Consider the following 23,865-nt stretch of genomic DNA (forward strand, 5'->3'; position numbering starts at 1 on the left):
AGGCAGGGGTATCATAGTGAGAGCTTGTTGACAGAAGGGCAGTAGCCATAGTTAAGGTGCTGACTGGGCTGCTTGTATCAGCACATTTGTCACTTGTTAGTACTGTTTATTCTCTGAATTCCTAAGGCACATAGGAAAGCTTACCCTGTATTGAGACTGGGGGCATAATCTGTAGTCAAAGAGAGCATTTTCAATTAGAGGCAATATTTAAAGTTTTATAGTCAAGAGAGAGTTATTTTAAAATTTGCTCCACATAGAGAATATGTAGTTATTCATATGACTTATACTTTCAGAAGATTCAGAAATATAATTCATACCATCATTCTCTGACAATTTCCTGTCTACTTGTTATATGTGCATAACTACCATCGGATTTGTGTTCTCATTTGCTCTGGCTAAACACCGTCTGTTACAGTCTTCTTCCCCTCTTCAACAATGATGGACTTCACAGCTAAGAGGGAAATTAGCAGCAGCTACAAGATCATTTAGAAACTATATGTGGAGGATATTTTTTTTCTTAACTTAGTGACAGGAACAATTTTTTTCTGAATTGTCTTTCATTATTCTGATAACAGTTTGAAACACTTACTCCTCTTAAACAGTTTAATCTTGGCTTGCTCAGCATCCCAGAGTGCAAAAATAACGCTGCTCTTGACTGCTTTTTCCAAGACTCACAATAAAACCAAAACTGAAAGCAGTGTAGAAGCTTACATTATAGTCTACAGGCTTAATTTATAGTGAAGTCTGAAGTGAAAGACACATTTGAAGCTCTTTAAAGAAAAAAGGATGATACTCACCAGTAGCCAAATTCTACTGTTTTTTAAAAAAGGACAACTCTCAAAGCTTGCATGACTGCAAACCCTAATTATACTAAAAACATAGGATGTGTTTTAAATGTGTTTCATGAAACACTAGTTACTTCAAACTGAATACAGCACTGGAACATGCCCGAGCAATTCCAGTAACTTCTTTAGAAAAGAAATGTGAGAATTATCAAGAAAACTGTGGTTCCTGTTTATCACCAGCATTTAGGAGGTGGTCTATGACACTAAGAATTGCCTGAGCAGCTAGGAGGCTGCAAAAGAAGAAAACTAGTTATGACTGCAGGGTGCAAAGGAAGCAATGTCTGAAAGCTGTGAAGAATCTTGCTGATATAAAGCAGAATTTACTAGACTCTGATGACATTTATTCTACCTCTTCATTTCTAGAGGGCCCCTTTTAAACTCATTCTTCTGTTGTGACAGGCTTTGTGCTAAGAGCAAGGCACGTAGAACAGCTTAAATACCTTCTTACTTAAATAGATAACAAAAGCACCAAAGGTGATAATTTTTCCAAGTTCAGAGAGCAGGCCAGGGCACTGAGCAGAGCCTCTCTTTCTCCAACTGCTTTATCACTGCCCCACTCTTTCTAGGCATAATGTAGCAACATTTTGTTTAAGCACGGGGTTTTGCTTGTTGGTTGGTTTGTTGTTTTGGTTTTTTTTTTTCCTTTCTTACTCACCTAGACAGTTATGCCATCATCAACATTTTTGTTGGAAGAAATATTGTCATTTCCTAAGCTGGTGAGTCATAGCACAGGCCGGCCTGTGAGAAGCGGTCCCAACAGCACTGACTCTGTTCTTCCTTGCTATAAAATAGATGAAATGAAGAAACATCAGAGGCCATGTTTCAATCCAGGACAACATCATAAAATGTCCTAGGCAATTCTCTTTTAAGAAGAAAACAGCTTCTATCCTAGCACATCTCCAGCAAACATAGGCAGATTCATCGTCAGCCATAGGGTTAATCTAAGCAGAGGTTTCCCAACCACAGTGTTTTGAACATTCATAGTACCCTTCAAGGTAGGACAAAGGGATGCCTGGTAGCAGCGGTGGCAACATCACCCACACCTTGGTACTTCTATGTGTTGCCTTTTATATGTGTCCCATGGAGTAACTCCATGTTTGGACTTACTGTCCTTCAGCAATACCTGCTTCTTATATGTGTATGAAATAAAACTGTGTAGATGAATGCTACCAGCAGCAGGATCTGCATTTCCAGCTAAGGATATAGGAGCTGAGCTAAAGGCTCAAATACCCTGAGATCGTGGGGTTGTAAGATAGATTGCTTTAAGTAAGTGAGGTGAACGAAGCCACGTAATTGTGCTGAAACATTAGAGGAGTAGAGTTTAGACATGGATGTGCAAAGAAAATGGGCCTGGATTAGGAATCCAAAAGTGGAAGACAAATGAGAATATACTGAGCTGGGCAAATGCAAGGCAGAAATCATTGGTGACTAGGATGCACCTCCATCCTTGCCCAAAGCCAACCTCCAAGCCCTTCAATCTCATCTCTCCTGATAACAAATAACTGAGAAAACCACAAGCACTGTTGCTTATCCAGTTCTGTTCCACATAAGGAATGAAAAATTCTGAAAGCTATTATCTGGTTAGCTTGGATGGTATGGGCTTCACATTTGCAGGTGACCTGTGTGGATGACAAGAAAATGTCACAATGGAGTTTTTGTCTGCTTCCTTTTACCAGACTTAGTAAATAATGCACATACATACACAAGCATACACACACACACTTAAGTTAGTCCAAAGGAAATGATTGCTATTGCAAAGGTATAAACTGAAAAATGAGGAAATGCTGGAATGTATGCTACTGGAGAAATTTCATTCACACTCTCTACATGTAAATATTACATACAGCAATAAATAGTGTGCAATCATAAAACTAAAGGTTATATCATAATGTTGAGGTAATCATAAGGGAACAGAATTCAAGTTTGATGGACAGTCTTCTTTCAGACATATATACACAGAGAATAATTTGCCATTACAATGCTCATAATTTACATTTTTCTTTTCAGTAATACAGCATGTATTAGTAAAGCAACTGCAGGATCACATTCTTTTGATAAAACTGTTTGTAAGATATTAATTATATTGAAAAAATACTCTGAATTTCCCAACAGCACAATTTTTAAAGTTCTTTTCAGTTGGTGGTTTGTTGGGGGTTTTTTGTGTGTTGCTTTTTGTTGTTGTTGTTGTTGTTGTTTTGGGGTTTTTTTTGTATTTTGGAGTCATCAAGATATCAAAGGCTGGCTTTAACAGTGTAACTTTTTGGACTAAGCCATGACGGTTGGAGAAAATGACAAATCACTTCCATGTTACAGCATATTTTGGATATGACAATGACAATAATGTCAGCATACTCTGCTGATAAGCAAATATAAAAAGGGTAAATGTTGCTGTTTAGGCACCTCCATTGACCAGATCCTTGTATCCACTCATTAGAAGCTCTACAACATGTCTGAAATCTGTAATTCCTGACCTGCCATGCAATGAACAAATATTTTTTAAGTAAAGGAACAAACCTACCTGTCTTGAAGGATGTACACTGCACTTGAATTTCAGTCTACCTTCTCATAGTTTTTCCTTATGCATCACTTCTTCTCCCTCCACTGACAAAAGGATAGCATTTAGCTCTCCCTGCACTTCTGTTGCTCCATCCTTACCTTTTCCAAAATGCTGGAATGGCATCTGGAGCAGCCTGCTCTTGCCTTGTTCTTTGGTATCAGCAGCAACAAAAATGAAACTCAACTCCAGAATGGCAAGAACTGAAAGGTAATTACTTGCACACAAAATTAAATTAAATTTTGTTTCTCATTTTTGAAGTATAATTTTGTGCTGTTTACTGCCATTTTTCTCCACCGTTGAATAATTATGGATGATTTTTTCACTACTCAGTTAACTACCATTAAATTTAGATAGATGTTGGTTGGTTAAAAGGAGAGTTCATGAAAATCTTCTTTAGAAAGGAATAAAAGTCTGGTATGACATAATAGCTGGTGATGCTAACTGCAAATTTCTTTACAGTCTCTGTAGCTCATCTGTCCAATCAGACTGTAGCAGTCCACAGTAATGTGGTGTGTCTTCCACAAGACCCAAACAATATATGACGGTAAAGCACATTCATTACCAATCAAGTGTGAAGAAATTAAGGCTGAGGCACAGAAAGCTAGATTTCAGAGCCATGTCAACAAGACAATTTAATTAAGAATGGAGCATAAATTCAGACCAAGGCACCTAAAAGCTGAAAATTCAGCTCATGCTAAAAGCAACAAACTGACGTTTCCTGCTAGACTTTAGTACCCTGTTCTCCCTTGATGCCTGCTATCATTATTGGAGCACAGATGGTGAAAAAACACGTACTGTTCAAATTTACTGTGTTCATTCACAAGGGTGTTAGTTAAGAAAATAGTGTTAGTCTAAACATTATACCTCCATTTATTCTCTTTTTCATTATTTTTTTTTCATTTTTCAATACTAAAATAAATAAAACCGGATTTGCAGTTGCCAAAATGTTCCATATACTTTCTAATAATGGAAAGTACATGATGGCTGGTTTGCAGACATTGCAGTCTATTACAGAACAAGGTAATTAAAATTACAAACTTTAAAAACACATGTAATTTCCTCAATGATTCTTAATGCCCTCTCTAGAGTCATTACAGCCATTGTGTAAGTATCTTATTATAGGGTTATTAGACATGATCTTTACTTGATCATCTCAAATTACTCTTCACTGACAAGTCAAGTTGGCTGTTGCAAAGTTCCCTCACTGAAAACGTTTGGTGACTCATTGATTTCACAGATGCTAATAGCTAAAAAAGAGACTCGTGGTCCAAGTTAACAACAGGAGTACAGTATCTTCTTATTAATCATTTAGGAGATAGATAAGTGCTAGATTAATAAATATTGCAGATTATATTAAATGATAGCCCTAAAAAGACAGTCTGAAACAATAAAATATATCTTACTTATATAAAAGAAACTAGAAGAGCAGCTGGAAACAAAGTAAAATAGCATCCCATAATAACAATGACGAAAGGGCCTGAAATCAGGCTTTTCGGCTTGCACTTAGCATACCATGGACTGATTTTCTTAAGTGCTTAGTACCAACAGAAAGCTCTATTTGTATTTAAATATAAACTGGGATTAATTAAAGGCACATGGATTTGAAATCCTCATTATAATAATCTTTTTTCTAAGTCTATATTTTAGTAGGTAGCAGGCAAGTTTTTAACCCATGTTACATTCTGCTGAACTTACTGCTTTATTGTCTCCCTGATTTCTGTGTGTGTCTGTGTGCACGTGCACGCGTGTATCCTAATCAGCCTTCTTCTTCTACCTATTCCTCAGTTTCACCTCCTGCAAACTGATGAACTATTAATTGGAAAGCATTATCTTAGGTTTTAATGCATAGAATTGCCAGGGTTGGAAGGGACCTTAAAGATCACCTAATTCCAATCCCCCTGCCATGGGCCGGGACATCTCCCACTCGATCCAGTTGCTCAGAGCCCCATCCAGCCTGGCCTTAAAAACTTCCAGGGATGGGGCTTCCACCCCCTCTCTGGGCAGCCTGTTCCAGTGTCTCACCACCCTCATGGTGAAGAACTTCCTAAAGTCCAATCTGAATCATCCCATCTCTAGTTTTAATCCATTCCCTCTAGTCCTACCATTACCCGACATCCTAAAAAGTCCCTCACCAGCTTTCTTCTAGGCCCCCTTAAGATACTGGTAGGCCACTATAAGGTCTCCTCGGAGCCTTCTTTTCTCCAGGCTGAACAACCCCAACTCTCTCAGTCTGTCTCCATAGGAGGGGTGCTTCAGCCCTCTGATCATCCTCATGGCCCTTCTTTGAACATGTTCCAGCATGTCCGTATCTTTCTTGTAGTAGGGGCTCCAGAACTGGACACAGTACTCCAGGTGGGGTCTCACCAGAGTGGAGTAGAGGGGGAGAATCACCTCCCTTGACCTGCTGGCCACGCTTCTCTTGATGCAGTCCAGGATATGATTGGCTTTCTGGGCTGCAAGTGCACACTGACAGCTCATGTTGAGCCTCACGTCCACCAGCACCCCCAAGTCCTTTTCTTCAGGGCTGCTCTCAAGCCAGTCACTGCCCAGCCTATATCAGTGCTTGGGATTGCCCTGACCAGGATGGAGGACCTTGCACTTGGTCTTGTTGAACTTCATGAAGCTGGCATGGGCCTACCTTTCCAGCCTGTCAAGGTCTCTCTGGATTGCATCCCTTCCCTCCGGCATGTCAGCCGCCCCACACAGCTTGGTGTCGTCGGCAAACTTGCTGAGGGTGCACTCTATGCAACTCACTTAATTTATAGTCTTTCTATGTCTACACTAAATACTGACAAATACTTTGACACCAATTCAACTTTTGTGTTCCCCTTCAGAATTTTCATTGTTTTTCCCCCTCATACTCAATGAGGTGATTGTTGGGTTTTTCAATCAGATCTTGCCTAATCTTCTCTTTTTATGTGTTTTTATCATATGCTGTCCAATTTATGTATCTGCTATCTAATTTTTGCAGTCTTTTGCAATTTATAAAGACTTTGTAGAGGTTTTCTGATCAAAACCAGAAAAGTTCAAAAGATGCAGGTTATAGGGCCCGAGTCCTCATTTAATCCTTGCTATCAGTCCTACCATCTACTTTCCCTTGAATACATACTTTATCATACTGCAAACACACTGAAACCCAGTCCTGGGCATATGCTAACTGGCTGCAGAATCCTAATGGTGCACAACTCATTTTGAATTAGAATCAGTTTTACCTGTTCCATTCCTTCTCCAGATTTGTATAATAAAATTTATCTGTAAGACGGTCTCTAAACACAAGCATGGGCGGTCCATCTAGTCCAGTACCCTGTCCCCAACAGTGGCTAGTAAGAGCACCTGGTCCAGGAGGAATACAGAACGGGGCAAACATACCTTCCATAGTGTGCTGTCCCAGCTTGCAGGTTGTGGCTGAGCCAACTGTGGTTCTTTGTGTTGATGATCACCTCTCTTCTGAGGATTTTTTCAAAGGCTTTTGGTATGCAAATCTTCCTGACATTCAAGACATCCGGAACAAGGTGTGCCACAGTTTACTTACCCACCGTGTGAAAAACTTCTTTTGTCTTTGGTGGATCTCCAATTTAATTCGGTTTACTTCTCCAGTTTCAGTATTATAAAACCAGTTTATATTAAATATGTAAGAACTGCCTAGCTGCTTTCTCATAGTTAGCCATGTTTTTATGACTCTCTCTCGTATCTCCCTCATACCATAATTTCTCCAAATTGTAGAGCTCTTGACTAGTAAGTTGCCCCTTGCTCCATCTCTTTAGCCCTTCTTTATATATTTTCTTACTTTATTTTCTTGTATACCAGATGAAGGCACATCACAGATTTTTGCAGCAGCTTAATGATATTTTTATTTTGTTCCTCAGAGCTTTCTTAATAATCTTAGATGTCTTTAGAATACCGAGAAATTAATGCAGGCCAAATCTATATTTGCTGTAAACCAAACAGAGCTCTGAATTTGGCTTGCTGCATGTATAAAATATGGCATAGTCTAATTCATAATGTATTACATAAAATGCATACTTAAGGAAATGACATTTTGAATTTTAGGCAAAAACTATACATCAGAGGTACTGACCACTTTCATGATTCCCCTTTCTTAATTGAAAATTTCCACAAATTTAGTCACTTTCGTCTTTCACACTACTTTAGATATTCTGGAAAATAAAATGGCAAAGCCATGAGGTGCAGAGAAGTGCACCTGCAGTAACAGATATTGATTAATCATGTAAAGCAGATCAATGAGGAGTTAGCACTCATTCATGGACGTTTGTTACTGTGGAATTCAGGTTTACCTGGTCTACATGGCAAACGAGCTCAATGTTGGCAAATGTATGTAAATAAACCCATTTCAGCAGAAGTGCTGACTCACAGACATTACATACCGTATTATGTCAACAGTATCGGCACCACATTTTTCATTGTTTCCCACATTCTTCTGTAATGGGCACCTTATTCACTTGGAAGCGCAAGGAAGATGAGCTGCCAAATTATATTTGCAACTCTCACTACAATTTATCATGAGGGAGACTCTGGGACCATTGAAAGCTCCACATATTCTCCTTCAGATGCATCATGCTTTGTAGCTAGACTGTAGCTTTATCATTCAAATAACCCCGAGGACTGGTGGTTTTGATAAATAGAAGCTTCGTTCTGTATTGTCTGTGGCTTGTGTCCTTCCTTTCTCAATAGATGAGCAGCAGCTGAGAGAAAAGAGGTCACTAAAACCCCTTAATTACAGAGCCGGAACTGCACCACTTTCATACTCCCAAAATAACAAAGCTTACGTAAAAACATTAACAGCATGAAATTACAGAATATTGGAAACAGCTAGCATGACAAAGATTCAGTAAAGGTAAACAAAAACTGCATTTAGACAACTTTACATATAGACAAAATGTTAGACTGTAGACAATTCTGTAATTAACAACAGAAGCAATCTCTCTCATAATGGTAATGATGTTGCCTCAAAATCAAACCTTTTGGGAACAAGCCATCATCTTTAAAACCATGGATTATTGCTACTTGCATTGTACTAGGGCTGCCCATTCTTATTGTACCAAAATGTTGCTCTGTGGAGCTTCCCATCTCCTGTGGAAACCCAGAGGAGTACGATTCTTTGCTAAGTCAGACTTCAGCAATGGCAGACCTAAAAGAACCCACGCAACAACAGAGACAACAACAAAACCTTAAGCCAAAGTACCCTCCTTCTAATTTGCTGTTTAGGTCATAATGACCTAAACCCTTATATGTTTCAGATCAACCCTGTAGTACGAGATCATATCAAAACAAAGGAAATCATGAAGTTTCCTAATGAGATGTCATTGAACAAAAGTTAAAATCAATACAAGTTGGGTATATTTTTAATACAAAATGATTACACACTAGATGAGTTTTGCCTTTAAGCCGTGATTAAAGAACCTGACAAAATTGAACTTTGCCATATTTGAAGAGTAGACCACAACAGAGGACTTAGGCATTGAGGCACTTTAACCTCGTGATTAACTTTTTAGCATCTGCCTTGGCATAGCGCAAGTAGGAGCTGTTCCACTGTAGCCATTACCGCTGTAAAAGAACAAGTGGAGCTCCTGGTTACTGTGGTAATTAGAAATCCTATGACACTTATTAAAAGTGTAGGAGCATTAACATCAGAGCTCCATTTAAATTCCCATTTAGATGATTATCGTTAGCTCAATTTTGACCTTTTGCTGTTTCAGCTGGCTGTCATATTTCTCATTTAACCTCCTAAAGACTAGCAGCATCATTACTGTTGTGATCCAGTCACTGGTCAGGTGCTGCAAGCATAAAACTTGCAAAAGCCATTGGTGCATCTTTTAGTAGGAAAGGTTGGGTCACTATTTTGTCTTCCCTTTTTGGAATTCCTGTTTCCAAGCTTCCTCAGGGATTCTCTTCTGGAAAGGTAAGAATTTAACATTAACAACCTGGCCGCTGTCTCACGGTCCCTAAACCCTGCACCAGTACTTCATGTCCCTGCAGCACAGCAATGCAGCCGCCTTCTGTCCCTGCGCGCAGCTGACAAGGGCAGAGGTAGCCTTTGGCCACTTCTCACTCCTCAGCGTCTAACGCAGTGGCTCCCTGTATCCTGGGACTCAGTAGAGCTGCCATCTGACACCAGATGCACGCATGGCATCTGACTTCAGCTGCAGCCCCAGTGCACTGGGTATGAGTCGTCTCCATACGGTCGTATGGCACCAGCTTTATATGCTGCACGCCTGCCACTGCCACAGCACTGAGTCAACCGAGCACAGGGTGTGTTCAGCAGTGTCTGTTACATTTTAAAGATAGGAAGAAAAAACATCCCAGACGTGCAAGCAAATAAGCCCCACTCTGCTACTGTGAACAAAGACAAACCCTACCCTTCCCTGGGCATGGAATGCAGCTGGCAGTTACTGGCACTTTTCATCAGAGGGTGCAGAGTCTGGTCCTGCACGTTGACTTGCACAAGTAATCATGAACTTCTAAAAGTGAGATCAGCAATAACAATTAAAAAGGAGTCACACCATACAAGCAAAGTATGCTGTTGATGTTTTATTCACATACAAACACATTCCTAAATCATCTCTAGGCTATTATCATCTTAAACACAAAAAGTGCACCTAGCTGCATTTTCAGTTTTTGTGCGTTGGAGACTTCTGTCATCACACCAAGAAAGCAGTTTCTGTATTTTGTTGAAACAGAAGAACCTGAAGGCATTTTTCCTCATATATAGAACCGCAATATTGAGTGTACTGCTTTGGGATAACCTTCAAGTTGCTGCATCTCTACTTCAAGCTGAGAGTGGCAAACTGCATGTGACTCATTGCAGTTGCTGGAGAAAAGACAGACATCAGTGCTGTGTCTCAGTTTCTTCAGAGATAAGCGTCTGTTTTGGAGAATCAGTTAAAAATTGAGGCTTATACAATGAGAAAACAATTCCGTCCTCCCCCTAGGGAGCAAGCAGCTCATCTGCCTTTTCTCTCAAGATGCTGTTGTTTTTCCAAGGAGTCTCCTTCTTCGGCATCCACTCTGCTCCTGGCTGTGGAAGAGCTTTCCTACATTTGCTGCTTTACACTGAGGTGGGGAGGTCTGTGTTGTAGGTCCAAACATGCGTGGTATCATAGTTATAAGCATTAAATCGAGATCCACATTTCCCCGGAAGCTGGATCCCTGTTTTTCATTCTCAGATTAGTAAATATTATTCCAGACAGAACAAGCAAATTGTCAAAGGTGTGGAGGACACCTTGTAAGGGATGGACTGTAGATTCCCTGATGAGGGGCAGACGGCCCTCCAAGCCTTCAATGGAATGCCTCAAACACTCGCAAGGAAATAAATAATGCAGGCCTGGCCTTCGAGGAACTGATAAGGCTAACAATTCTGGCACCTGGAAGTGTGGGAGAACTGTCTTGTGAAGACAGGATAGTTCTGCCACTCGTGTGGTGAGCTTGCTAGTTCTCAGTTCTCAAGACCATTGTTTCTGATGAGTGACCTTTGCTTCATCATCCGTGAAATGCATATGAAAGCGTACACCCCTGCATATGCTAATGAAGATGACAGAGATCATGCTAAACACGTATGACTTTGGCACTCGTCTCTCCACCCAAATCATGCTACACGTCACCTGGGAGAAGGGAGAAACCTGAGACGAGGCTGTCCTCAGCAAGGGGGGTGGACCATGCTAATTCAGCAAACATAAAAGGGGAAAATAAGTGCCCCTAGGGGGGAACAAAGAAGAAACAATAGAATAAGATAGTGCCTGGGAAGATTCTTCCCAAGAAAGAAGATTGTGCCTGGGAAGATTCTTCCCAAGAAAGAAGATTGTGCCTGGGAATATTTTTCCAAGAAAGAAGATTATGCCTGGGAAGATTCCCTGAAAAGGATGCGGGAACCAGGACCGGTGATCTCTTTGTCTTTTTTCTCCATCTTTTCCTTTCTCTATCCCTCAGTTTCTCTTTTCTCTTAGAATTGTTAAGTAACAGTTAGAGTTGTTAAGTAACGACCTTAAGTATGACCTTAAGTGCTGCTTGCCATAAGTTGTCCTATACCTGTTGTTAAGTAACACAATGCATACCTCACCACTTGCCATAATTTGTTATATACCTCACCAATTATCATGGACTTCTTAAGACCTATACTAACTATTTTGGGAAGCTAATAAATGTTTCTATATGGACCTTGAGATTTATCTCACCGTAGTCCGCACTGTTGAGAATTTACGAATCTGAAGTCACTTACCCTCCCTCTTTACTGGGAGGTGGGACGTGACACACATTAGCTAACTAAAGAGCTAAAATAACATTAGCTTGATTCTGTCTGGGTTATCTCTGAGCCCATCAGCCAGCATTATCTTTCTAGAGCCTCGTGAAGGTTTAACTTAAAAGAGTAATTCTTGGTCTCTTGATGTGTTTAGATTAATATATAACACCTTTTTCTTTTTTTTGGTAAGAAAGAAGTGCTTTATCAAACATAAGTAATTAGGTTTAACGGAGAAGAAAGTGGATGAACTGTAATAGTCTGTGATAGAGAGGAAATCAGTCCACATCACCTCATGTGCACTCTGTGCCTTAATCAGTCTGCGAGCAACCTCTATTCAGGGATAATAAAGCGTGTCAGCTTACCGGGAAGGTACCATTTCACTTCCAACCAGCCCCAACACAAACAAACATGCTGGCCACAGGCAGGGAACAATCCAAGTGTAATCCCATGACAGAAATAAAGTTCCACACAAGGAGCAACAGGGATGTGGGGCCTTCCTGAACGAGGACTAGGGAAGGAGAGAGCAGAACTGATCCAGCACCGTCTGATCAGAGCCTGAGTCTGCATGATGGTTTAAAGGTACCAACAGGACATATGGGAGGGCTCCTTGGATAAGGGCAAGATCCATCTTATGAGTTTATCGTAACTGGTAGAGGATATTGCTTTAAATCCTCTTGGATTTAAAATCCTTTGGTGCATATTTTACTTTGGGTATTAAGGGATAAAGGGGATGGGAATACTACTGCTTCCTTTGGAAGAGACATGGCTAGAAGCCTGCATGATATCAACAGAAAATACTTTTTGATAAATCCTCCATTACTCATAAAGTTCAGTGAATGACCGGTGTCATAAAGTGCAATGCACAGTCCACTATGGGGCAAAGAGCACACCGCCAGGGGAAGGGTAAAGGAATTTATCCTTTTACTCTACAGATATTATTTAACCTCAAGGAGTTACACTGTGTGGATCTCTGACTACACCCCATACCCCACAGCACTGAGTGATGAGGATCAGTGATATATTAACAAGTGTGTTATTTCTTAATTTCTTAAACAGAAAAATAAAATGAGCAACTTGTTTTGGAAACAGCAATTTAGATGAATTACATATATTTATAGAATTAGATATTATGTTATTTAAACACAGATACCTGTAGATGCATTAGTGAGACAAGATTAAAAGCAGAAAGGAATAATCTTTGTTACAACACTGCACCTCTCTGCAGTATATTTTTGGATACTGCTTTGGTAATTAAAAACTTTATGAGCAGTTCATTGCAGAATAGTAAAAATGTGTTAAAATCCATTAGCACAGATTGAACATATTCATGAAATGCTTCTTTGGTACAATAATGAAATTCACTTCACTTTTTTTCCCCTCCTTTTAGTGAGAAATTATTCCATTGGAAAGACAAAATAAATTGAGTAAATTGTGAATAAAATGCAGTATAAATGAAAACAGTTATTTTAAACCAAGTCATGCAAGCTTTTTATTTATGCACCAACTTTCATCTAATAAAAAAATCTGTGCCATTCTTAACTCTTAGGCAAAAATCCCAGCAACATAGCAGATGTGAGCTAGATAAACTTGCGCTTCCACAAAAGTATCTGGGAAGCTGCTATTGTGAACCCTTGTGCTACTAAAAAGCTGTGATATTGGGAAATAAGGAATCTACACAATAGAATTAAATGGCATTTTTTTATGTCGTTCATTTCTTTCATCGCTGATTTCATGCGCATTTTTAAAGTTGGCTTATTTTTCTCTTGCTCACAAACAGGCCAGAACACACAGATAAGAAAATGTTCCTCGGAGAGTGATTGTTAAAGGTAAAATATGGTGCTTCCTAACAGGAACAAAAAAATGCACACCTAGAAAGGAAGGAAGGCCACTGTAATGAAGACATTGTTATTTTAACTCCGAATGTTTGGAAAATTTCCTCAGATTTTAATAAGTAGCCATGGTCTTGTTAGAATCAATGTCAATTGCTGTATACATCAGAACCAAAAGATACATAAAATTGATCTATGAAAGCCAATTACAAAATCCTAAATGTCAGTTGCTTTGTTTTCCTCGGAACTCAGGATCATGTACATCACAAACTTGAAATTATGCTAACAAATTCCTTTGGAAATCTTTCCCAGCAACTTGCAATGCCATATTTGTTTTTCATGATATGTTACATAGCCATTAAAATGAAAATTAGAAGCTCAAAGGGCAAACTAATCTATCATGGCAGTTTGGTACAAGATATTTGAAACCAAATGAGCACAGACCAACACTACTATAAATATGTTATTATTAAGGTCAAGTATAATTGATATGAAATCCAGGTGAATAAGGGAATAGTTGCCTTTCCATCTGCTGAGAGTGTAGATAGCTCTTCTTTTTAAAATAAAACTAATTAACTATGTAACTTTATTTTTCTTCCTAGGCTCCTCTCTGTCTCCAAATTAGTTCTGAGGGACTACACAGGTTTACCTTACCTTAATTTGTAGCTACATTAATTTGTAGCCACATTAATTTGTAGCCTTCCTTCTCAGTGTTTCTGAAGCATTTCTTCCTTGTCAGTCATGATGTCTTCCCTACTTGAAGCAACGCATCTCCTTTTGGATACAGGTTGTGCCATCTGGCAGAGCTGGTGGACCAGTTACTTGGCATACGATAGACAAAGTTACACCTGGAAAGCGTGGGTACATCTGTGTGGACAGTTGTTGCCTCAGGTCTAGCTGGCTTGTATCTTCCTTTCTGTGATGCCAAACGTATAATTTATTGTCTGGAATTATTCGGTGTTCACAGCTCTTATTTACTCATGGATTGTACCCGATTCCTGGGCAGAGTATGCAATATGCTTATTATAGGGGGGAAAAATTAAAACAGGATTGGAAGGGGAGGACCAAAAGGTAGCATTGTATCTAGAGGTGACCCGTCTCTTTGAACATCTATGTCTTTTGGGGATAAATTGCATATTTCAGTATGAGCGCTGTATTCTAATACTCCCGGGCCACCTCCTGCTCTGGGAGCTCAGCTTGCGTTGCCCCAGGGAGGGAGGCTGATGGAGGGGTTCAGCTCACACCCCCCACAACGCTGCAATGTGTGCAGGCTCCTCCTTGCTTCAGGTGACAGAAAGTGCCCCCCATTCCCTTATCCTGCCTCTTGCACTGACCATTAACAAGCAGATACCTGCTTGACCGTTAACAAAGAGATACTTGTCCACATTCTGTAAAAGAGCATTTACCATCTACTTAGTGCAAAAGACAGACTGAAGCATCTTTTTCTTAAACTGATCCAAAACTCCAGTGCACTATTACAGTCCCTGAAACAGTGCGGACATTAAACAGAAAGAAAAAGATTTAAAGCCAGGAGTTCCCAGGTGTTCACTGCTTCTTTGGTGGATATCTGCAGATTAATGTGGATAAGAATTATTAACAAGATGAAAACTTTGGAAAAACCCCTGTAAGTGGAACTGCTACATTAAGAGACACAAGGAAACAGTTGTGCTAAGAAACATAAAATTAAATTTTGTTTTAGGCTTCAGTACATAGTGTAGCTACGTACTACATAGATATTTCTGCACATAGCTATTCTGTTTCTGGTTAGCTGCTTTCAGAATGCTATAGGTGGCAGAATACACACTGTTTTTCAAATTTCGTCATGACGCAGAACTCTTCCTTGTGTCAGCTTGGACAATGTATTCTCCACGTAATAAGCTTGCCATATATTATGCAAAACTGAATTAAAAATGTAATTGGAGGGGAAAAAAAAAAAAAAGGAAAACCTCAATTATCAAACATTGGAACAGGCTGCCCAGGGGAGTGGTGGAATTGCCATCCCTGGAGATATTTAAAAGACGGGTAGATGTGGTGCTTAGGGACGAGGTTTAGTGGTGATTTTAGCAGTGTTAGGTTAATGGTTGGACTTGATGATCATACAGGTCTCTTCCAATCTAGACGATTCTATGATTCTATGATTCTTCCCTGTACTACGTCTTTGTTGAAGCCAATCAGTTGCACAGAAAAATAAATAAGGTTGAACATCACCTGAACTGCTTACAGCCTCATTTAACTTCTGTGTCAATAGATTTGTCTTTCCTCCTTCACATCCATATACTCTGTGTATAGTTGCTAGGTGGAAAAGATGTAACGAAATTAATTTGCTTTACTAAAAGAGATAAACAGTAGATCTAATATTGTCTAGTATTAATATATGAAGACAAAAATAAGTTGCCCCTGGGAATTGTTTAAATCTTCCATAACTGTATGGAATGGTTAAACTACAGAATCAAATTAGTTTGTTTTAAGAGACTTGCAAAACTTTACTTGTTTCCCATAATATACAAAATATGTAAATCACTTTTTACTTTGGATAAAATCATGCCTATTATCAATTTAAAAGGCAGAATTGGCCCACGGAATCCTGGAAGTCATGGCAGCAGGAATACTGAGATTCTTCAGAACAGTTAGAATTAAATTTGCTGGAAGAGAGATACCAAAAGTGAACAGTTCTGTGCAGTACTGTGACTTAGGAGTCTAAGCTTTTCAGTATTAAAAATACGCATTATGTATCTCTCTTTTTTTGGTTAGCAGATCATCCATGAATCAATATTTGTTATTCATGAGAATTTGCTGAATACACGGGACAAGTAATTAATTAGTTCTTTAAATTCAGTATGCTTATTCTTTGCTGTTAGCATTGTTTGGTTGCTCACCTATAGCATTTTTCTTTCTTTGTTGATGATAAATTTGTCAAACATATAAGTCACGCACTTCTAGTAGGAGCCTCTGGTGGTTAAATATCAGACTAAAATTGAATTTAGAAAGATTATCTGTTTGTTTTCAGAAAACTTTTGTGATCCCTGAACTAATTTTAAAGGCTTTGAAAGGATACCAAGGGGAAAAGCAAATTATTTTTTTTTTGTGATTTTAAATTTACCATTAGAAACTTGTTAGGGATACAAAATTTTTATTTTATTTTTTAAGGGAAGAACACTTATGGTCAAACATATGGCAACCTAATCTATAATTAACAGATCTTAATACTTTACATAATTCACAGAAATATTTGAAAAGTGGGTTATAGATTTCCTTCATTTTACTTGTTGAATTGTGCCTTGTTAATATCTGCAATATATGTGAACTTGTTTTAACATTTTCAAGAACGTACTTCTTGCATACCTAATAGGCTTAAAATACCTTTTCAAAAGAGTCTCATTTCTTGAAATGAGAAATTGCTTCTTTGGAAGACCTTTCCCATTGCATTGTGTCTGAACCTGATGCTTACAATCATTTCCCAGCACAAGTTGGTAACTTTTATTTGTTCCTTTACAAAAGCAGTCAGTCGTGTAGATAATGGCAATGAAAAATACTGTAGTAAGTCATTGCCATTAAGGATTCGGAAAAGTTTTCATTAACAATATGTTTATTGTATTGTGTGAACAAAAGAAAAGCATACAAGGATCAGCAAGGTACTAAATATAGTTAATATACCAATGGAAAAGTATTACACGGAAGAGTGAATTCCACAGTGGTAACTTAACAGTTACCCCACACTTCCTTCCAAGGTTTCGTAATAATAAATTTAATCAAATATACCTAACAAAAATAACTTTAACATTGTTAAGAATGGATTGTAATTTTACAGGTTATCAGTCACTGCGTTTCTACACCTGTGCATTGTGTTATTGATAGGATGATGTGAAGCTGACTTAGCCAAGTGTTGATTTAGTAACACTTTTCTGTAAAAGAAAAAATATCACTTCATTTGAAATACCCCAAAAATAATAGACATAAGAATATAACTTTGAATAGCTGATGAAAGCAGGCAGCTGTACAGATGTAAACCACTGGTCAGCTTAGTTTCCTGTCCCCAAATCCACAGATGAAGTAGTGCCCTGACCAAGAAGGGAAGGAAAAGAGACAAGAGGAAGAGAAATACATCCTGGCTCTGTAAGACATCTCTTAAAGGCAGAATTCAATTAAATAGGGCCTTCAAGAAATCTCTTACTGGCCTTGATAATCAAAATGCACAGGACTAATATTTGCAATTTTAAGCATTGAAAGAAAGTCTTGAATCTGCAGTGCTGATAAAACTGTTCTGCAGCTGAGACTAGAAGCCTCTGATTATGAATGGGAAATCTCCTGTACTCTTGTACATGGCTCAGTCTCCTGTGCATAGCTTTTAAAGCCAAGAAACTGCAGATGGTACAAATGGGTTAGTTTTGTGCTTTTCTTCAGCCATCTATTAAAGTTGCATCTATTAAGTTACAAGACTTACCTTCTGTTTGTGAAGACTTACTTCCCTGGGAAGGCTAAGGATTACTTCCTGCTTTCATTTTTGGGAAAGGACTTCCTTGCCTTCATATCCAGGCAAGCCAAGGGCCCAGCCAAACATGACAAAGAAAAAAATTCCAAAGCTTACATTTACCACCCCTTCAAGAAGTCCAAGACTGCCCTGTCTCACATTTTTATTTTCTGAAATAGATTTTCAAGAGCATTAGACACCTGAATACAGTAGAATATTTGAAACAGTTGTAAAGCTCAATGCTATTTCCTGGCATATCACACATAAATATGGTGAGATGTATGAGAAAGTTCCTCTTTCTTTCTCCTGCTACCTTTCACATTTCCAAAGCAAATCTTCCATGAGTTTATTGTCACTGTTTAAGGGGATGGAGTTTCAGAGTCACACCTCATATGAAATGAGAATAAGTATGCTCTTTAGTTATTTCACTGCCAAATTGGTTCTGCTACACATAGCCGAAGGAGCAAATGTGAACTCCATGTTCTGCAGTAAGAAGCACCGTAGCAGAATAAGCTTACCAACATAAAAATAACATGTAGGCATGCAGAACCAGCTGTTGTTTTAGGAACTATTGAAACAATGCAGACAATAGAGGAAACCCGTCTATTAATGCCCAACTCCAACCTTAGAGGGTACTTTAAAAATGTGTCTTTAGCACTTATTCCTCTCCTCAGTAGGCATGGTTGTTTTACTGAAGACCTCCCAAAGTCATGGCATGGCTTTCTACTTAAATAATTAACTTGCCACAGCAAAGATAAGAAATGTTTCCTAGAAACTGAAAGTGTGTATTTTGGAAAAAGTGACAGAGATTTCAATCTTAAACACTGTTATCAAATATATCACTGGGGCAGGAGAAATACAGGTACAGTTGGTTCTACATAATAGTCCAAACTTTCTCTGAAGTAACACAGATGGGTTTTCCTTCTTGTTGCAGAAGAAACTTTTTAATCCCAGGCTGGACTACTTACAGCAGCCTTTTCCCCTCAAGGAAGTCCTGTATTACTGAATTGGTGTGGTTCAAAATGTGGCTGCTGCCATCACTCCAGGAAAAAGACAGTCGCTGGAGTACACGTCAGCTGTGTTGCTCTTGTTGCCCTGAGCAACTCTGCCTCTGCCCAAGAAGTATTCAGCGGTGTGGCTGCTGCTGTTCTTTGCGCTCACAGCTCCTTACTTAGAAAGAGATAAAAGAAAACTTCTACTTTTGCTGGGTTTGTGTGTCTTGATGATCTGATTTTTGTTGTTTCATTTCAGCCCTCCAGCATCCTGTACCTCCGTAAGAGTTGTCCTTGCATTTTCTGGCCCCATATTTTCTTCCAGACCATTGTAATTACTTCCAGAGATCCCACTATTCCTCTGCCTTTTCAGCCATGGGAGTTTGTATCTCTTTCCTTTTAGTGTGTATATGTGCTGGTTTGAAAGGCACCATGTGTCATCTGTCCTCAGAATTTCTTGAAATAGTGCCAGGTCACAAAAACCATAGTTGCAGTACTGGTATCAAGTAATTTATCTTCATGGGAAGATGCTGAGAAATAGGGAGAAGTGCAATAAGACAGAAAATGGAGAAATTATTATTGAAAATTCAGTCTTAGGACCGAGAGGGAATGATTAATTAAGCTAAATGTTTGGAAATTTGCTTAAACCATTCATAGCTGTAGCAAATTATTCATGACTGATTTGGAAAAAAAGCTCACGATGCCATGGACTTCATGCTACACATCAAACTTGTTTTAGTCATGATTCAAACCTCTGAAAATATCTGCACAAAATAATCCTGTACCATCAGCAAACAAAGTTGTGCCACAAGGTTTTGATTTTTTTAATGGTTCAATAGCAACCTTTGAGTAAATAGAAATAATTAAAAACAACAAAATCAAATCTTATTCTCGCAGCAAGTAAAATTCACTATGCCGGCACTGTGGCATGTGGTCAAGCGTTATCCTTTCATCTTACAGAAATTACTGCTGCTAGAACGCACTCTTTGATGAGAGTGGAGGATCATTTGGGAAACAAAAACCCCTCTACTTCTCATAAATTTTGTTATTTGTGTTCAAAAAGAAAAAAAAAATGCAAATGAAAATACACACTTTGAAAACAAATGGCATACAAGTCACATTTGCAGGCTCCTTTTTATAGGAAACATTGATTTACTTGTTATAAGCAGTAAAAGATATAAAGCTGCCCACATAACACTGTAGGTTACCTAATATATACATCCTTTCAATTTTACTGTACTGTGCCATAGTAGAGGCAAGATAATGCTGACCAAGCATATGCCATTCTAGCAACAGAAACTGAACGGTGGGCATGGATATTCTTGCAGTATGCAATATTCTTGAAATAAGGAATCTTCTTTTTTAGGATGTATTACTTCTTCTTGCAAGCATCCGATTAAGCAGCTGCACGCATACCTCAAATCAATTTTTATAACAAAAAAGAGGACACAGAAAAAGGAATTTAAATTAAGTAGTCAATAAAAGGTAAGAAGCAACCTTGAAGTGAAATAAAAAGCCAAAGGGATGTTAGAACTTCAAAACAAAATCAGGCCTCCTCTTCAGTGTGTGTAAGTGAAAAGGATATTTGATCCTTTCTACATCCTTGAAGTACCGTGGCTGAAAGTAATGCTTTGCACCGTAATGCTTCATTAGTTCAAAGCGCTGTGTAAACATTAGCTAATGAAATCTCATAGTATCTCTGCAAGGCAAGCTCTATTTCTCTTACATGACAGATAGGAAAACCGAGATGTGTTTCTTGTCCAAGGACACACTCCAAAATATGTACGGCACTGGAACCCTTATTTTCTGGTCCGTGGTCATTTCCTTTAGCTTACAGTGATTTTCAGTCTACTTCAAGTACATATTAAGAATGCCTTAACTCTCAACAAATTACAGGTAGCAGAAATAAATGTTTTTATTGAAAGTATTATATAAAATGTAGAAATGTAACTGCAATAATTTAGGAGGTTTTGATTAATTAAAAATGCATTATTTTCTTTCTTCACTCCAATACATGCAAAATCAGAAATGTAGGGTCATAAATCAAATGCGTTATTTTAATAATGTTATTGTTGTGCAAATATTCCACATGACTGTACAGAATGATGTGCTTCATTTGATAGTTCATAGACAAATCAACTACAGGCAGGTAAGGCACTAAAATTCACTTAAGTTGAGCTGTTCTCATAGAGTACGAATTCAGGTGTGAAACCGGATGGACAAGCACTTCAAATCAAAATTCCAAACTCTGCAAGAAAGCAGCTTAGGATACAGCCCAGTTCTGCAAAGTTCCTACGTACAGTTCAGTGAACTTGGTTTTTGTAGCAAACTTAAAAGCCAGAGAATTGGGCCTGAATAATAAGTTTGCTTTGCAGAATTCAGGTAGCTCAGTATGCTAAGGCATGGTTAATCCTGAGAAAGGCTACAAAAATTATTTCTCTCTTTCTTAATCCCTATTATATGAATATTTCAGATGATCAAATATTACTATATTGAAAAGAACTGCTGTGTTTGCTGTATTTGTCATATAGTCATATCCTGAGTTACGTGCATGTGGCCTCAGGCTTTATTAGGCAAATAGATAGGTATTTCTGGGCTATGAAAGCATAGGTTAATTCCTCATATGAAAGCACTGCAGCAGCGGCTTTGTCCCTTTCGCATCTGAGTTACTTTTACCAAGACGGTTGTCTATGATGATAATTCACATGGTCACCTGTGATGAATCAACAGTGTAGTCACCACTCTTGTTGCCACTCACTGGAGACAGAGCGAGGTCTGAACTGACGTGTCAGTAAAACCACACCTTGCACCCCCCGAGTGGCTCACAAGTGCCAGGGCTAAGGCAGATGAGCGCATGAACACGGCTCCCGACAGTGTTGGTTGGGTATGGCACGGTGTGCCCTAGTGTGTGTCTTGAGCTAGAAACACATCTGCAGACTTACTTTACGTGTATCCTGGTATGATATACAAGCATGAATTAAGCATGGCCAAAGTACACTCCAGCCTCCTGCAGTACCTGGCAGCTCTGTAAAGGGCTGCAGAGCCCGAGCCAGGTGGGGAGTCAGATGGCCATATCCTCCTTCATCATCCTCGGGCTCTGGCAGCTGGTGGAGGCTGGACAGGACACTTTCCCACCCTAGGGGAACCCCCACACTGCCTTGTACCCTCACATTTTCATGCCACTGGCAGAAATAGAGTATTGCCCAGCCTTGGGGTTGCATGTGCCTACAGGGCTGTACATACAAGTATGTGAGATAAATATATACACACATACATAATTATATACATACACACACATACATACACGCTCAAAAAAACCCCAATAATTCAATGCTAACAGATAGTCCACAGTGAATATTGACTGAAAAACTCTGGAGCATGCTAGACTCAAAAATTTACCCTTTTAAAACTAGTAGAGATAGAGACTCCTGTGGGATTTTCTGAGAGAAACATCATTAAAGGCAAACAGGAATTTGGAACCGAAGACCTTGAAGAGAAAAGAAACTGGAGTTTCAACATTAAAAGTAGTTAAGAGAAGAGAAAGTAGAATTAAAAAATATGTAAAACATTCAGTCTTTTCTCGGGACTCATCTAAGCTAGTGCATATAAAGCATGTGGAATTTACGTCAGAATTACTCAACATGCAGAATTATTATTTTCATCTTAGTACTTTTTTCTTATTTGCTTTGTTTCATTTTCCTTGTGTTTCATCAGGATTTTTTTCTAAGTTAAACGTTAAGTGATGCCATTGCACATACAGATAAAAGTGACCAGTGACATTTCCTATGAAAGCAGCCTCTTATAAGTAAAATAAAACTTGTAAACCTTTAAGACAGAGAGGAGGAGATTTTGAGGAGGAAGAGAACAGGTATGTAATAGTGAACTAAAACATTAAACTTTTTAATACAGTGTTTTGTGCAGTAAAAATGAGGACCAATCCTGAAGTTGAAAAAAATCAGCATCTCTGCTTTCAGAGAAGTTTTACTTACTGACAGCATTTAAGGACCTCTGCCATGAGCTGTATGTTACACCAACCACAAACTTCCAGACCTTTGTCCCTTACTGCAGGTTCAAACTGCCCATAAAATAAAAATGTTGTTTTAACGTGGTTTACATATTAATAGAACTTCTATTAACTTCCTGAGGGTGACCTTTTAGAGTCCTTTCAAAATTGGCCATATTTACTGTCTCCTTTGGACCACCTGGCCCTCTGAACTGCTGCACGCATGCATCTCCCTGATGCTTCTGCAGAATGTGAATGACTTCTGCTGGTTACCATGGGGACATGAGCAAGGACCATGAGATGCATAGCAACAATGCTCCTATTTTTTGCCATTTTTGCTTTTGTGACAAGGAACTGCAATGCATATGAGAGTTTTTTCTTTCTGTTTACCTTTTTGTCACATGCACACATACACAAAACATTTGTTCCCTTTTTGCTAACAGATAATATATGTTGGAGCTCTAAAGCAAAGCATGAAACCACATTACTATGCTTTCAGGTCCCTAAAGGGATAACAGGAAATGATTACAAGAACTACTATACTTTTGAAAAACAAAATTCTTCAACAATGTTGAGGCAGTAAAAGATACCTGAATTATGCCACTTTTTAACAAAAACGAGAAGAAAACAAACTTTGGATAATATCAAATACACATGCACACAAGCATATCTTGAGAAAAAGATATCTAGTCTTTAAAAGAACAAGCACTATTCTACACTGGAGCTCTATAAATTGGACAAACATCAATGGAATGGATCAAGAGTTGTGTACTTGATTTAGATTTCTTTCTAGAAAATAAATAGTTCTCTGATAATTTTAAAACTAAGCAGCTCTTAGCTGAATTTTTTAAGTGAGAAGTTACCAACTGTGCTCCCAAGATTCTGTTTCTCTCTCCTCCCCTCCCCCCTTTTTTAAA

Source organism: Rissa tridactyla, chromosome 1 (assembly GCF_028500815.1).
Source record: "Rissa tridactyla isolate bRisTri1 chromosome 1, bRisTri1.patW.cur.20221130, whole genome shotgun sequence".
NCBI lineage: Eukaryota > Metazoa > Chordata > Aves > Charadriiformes > Laridae > Rissa > Rissa tridactyla.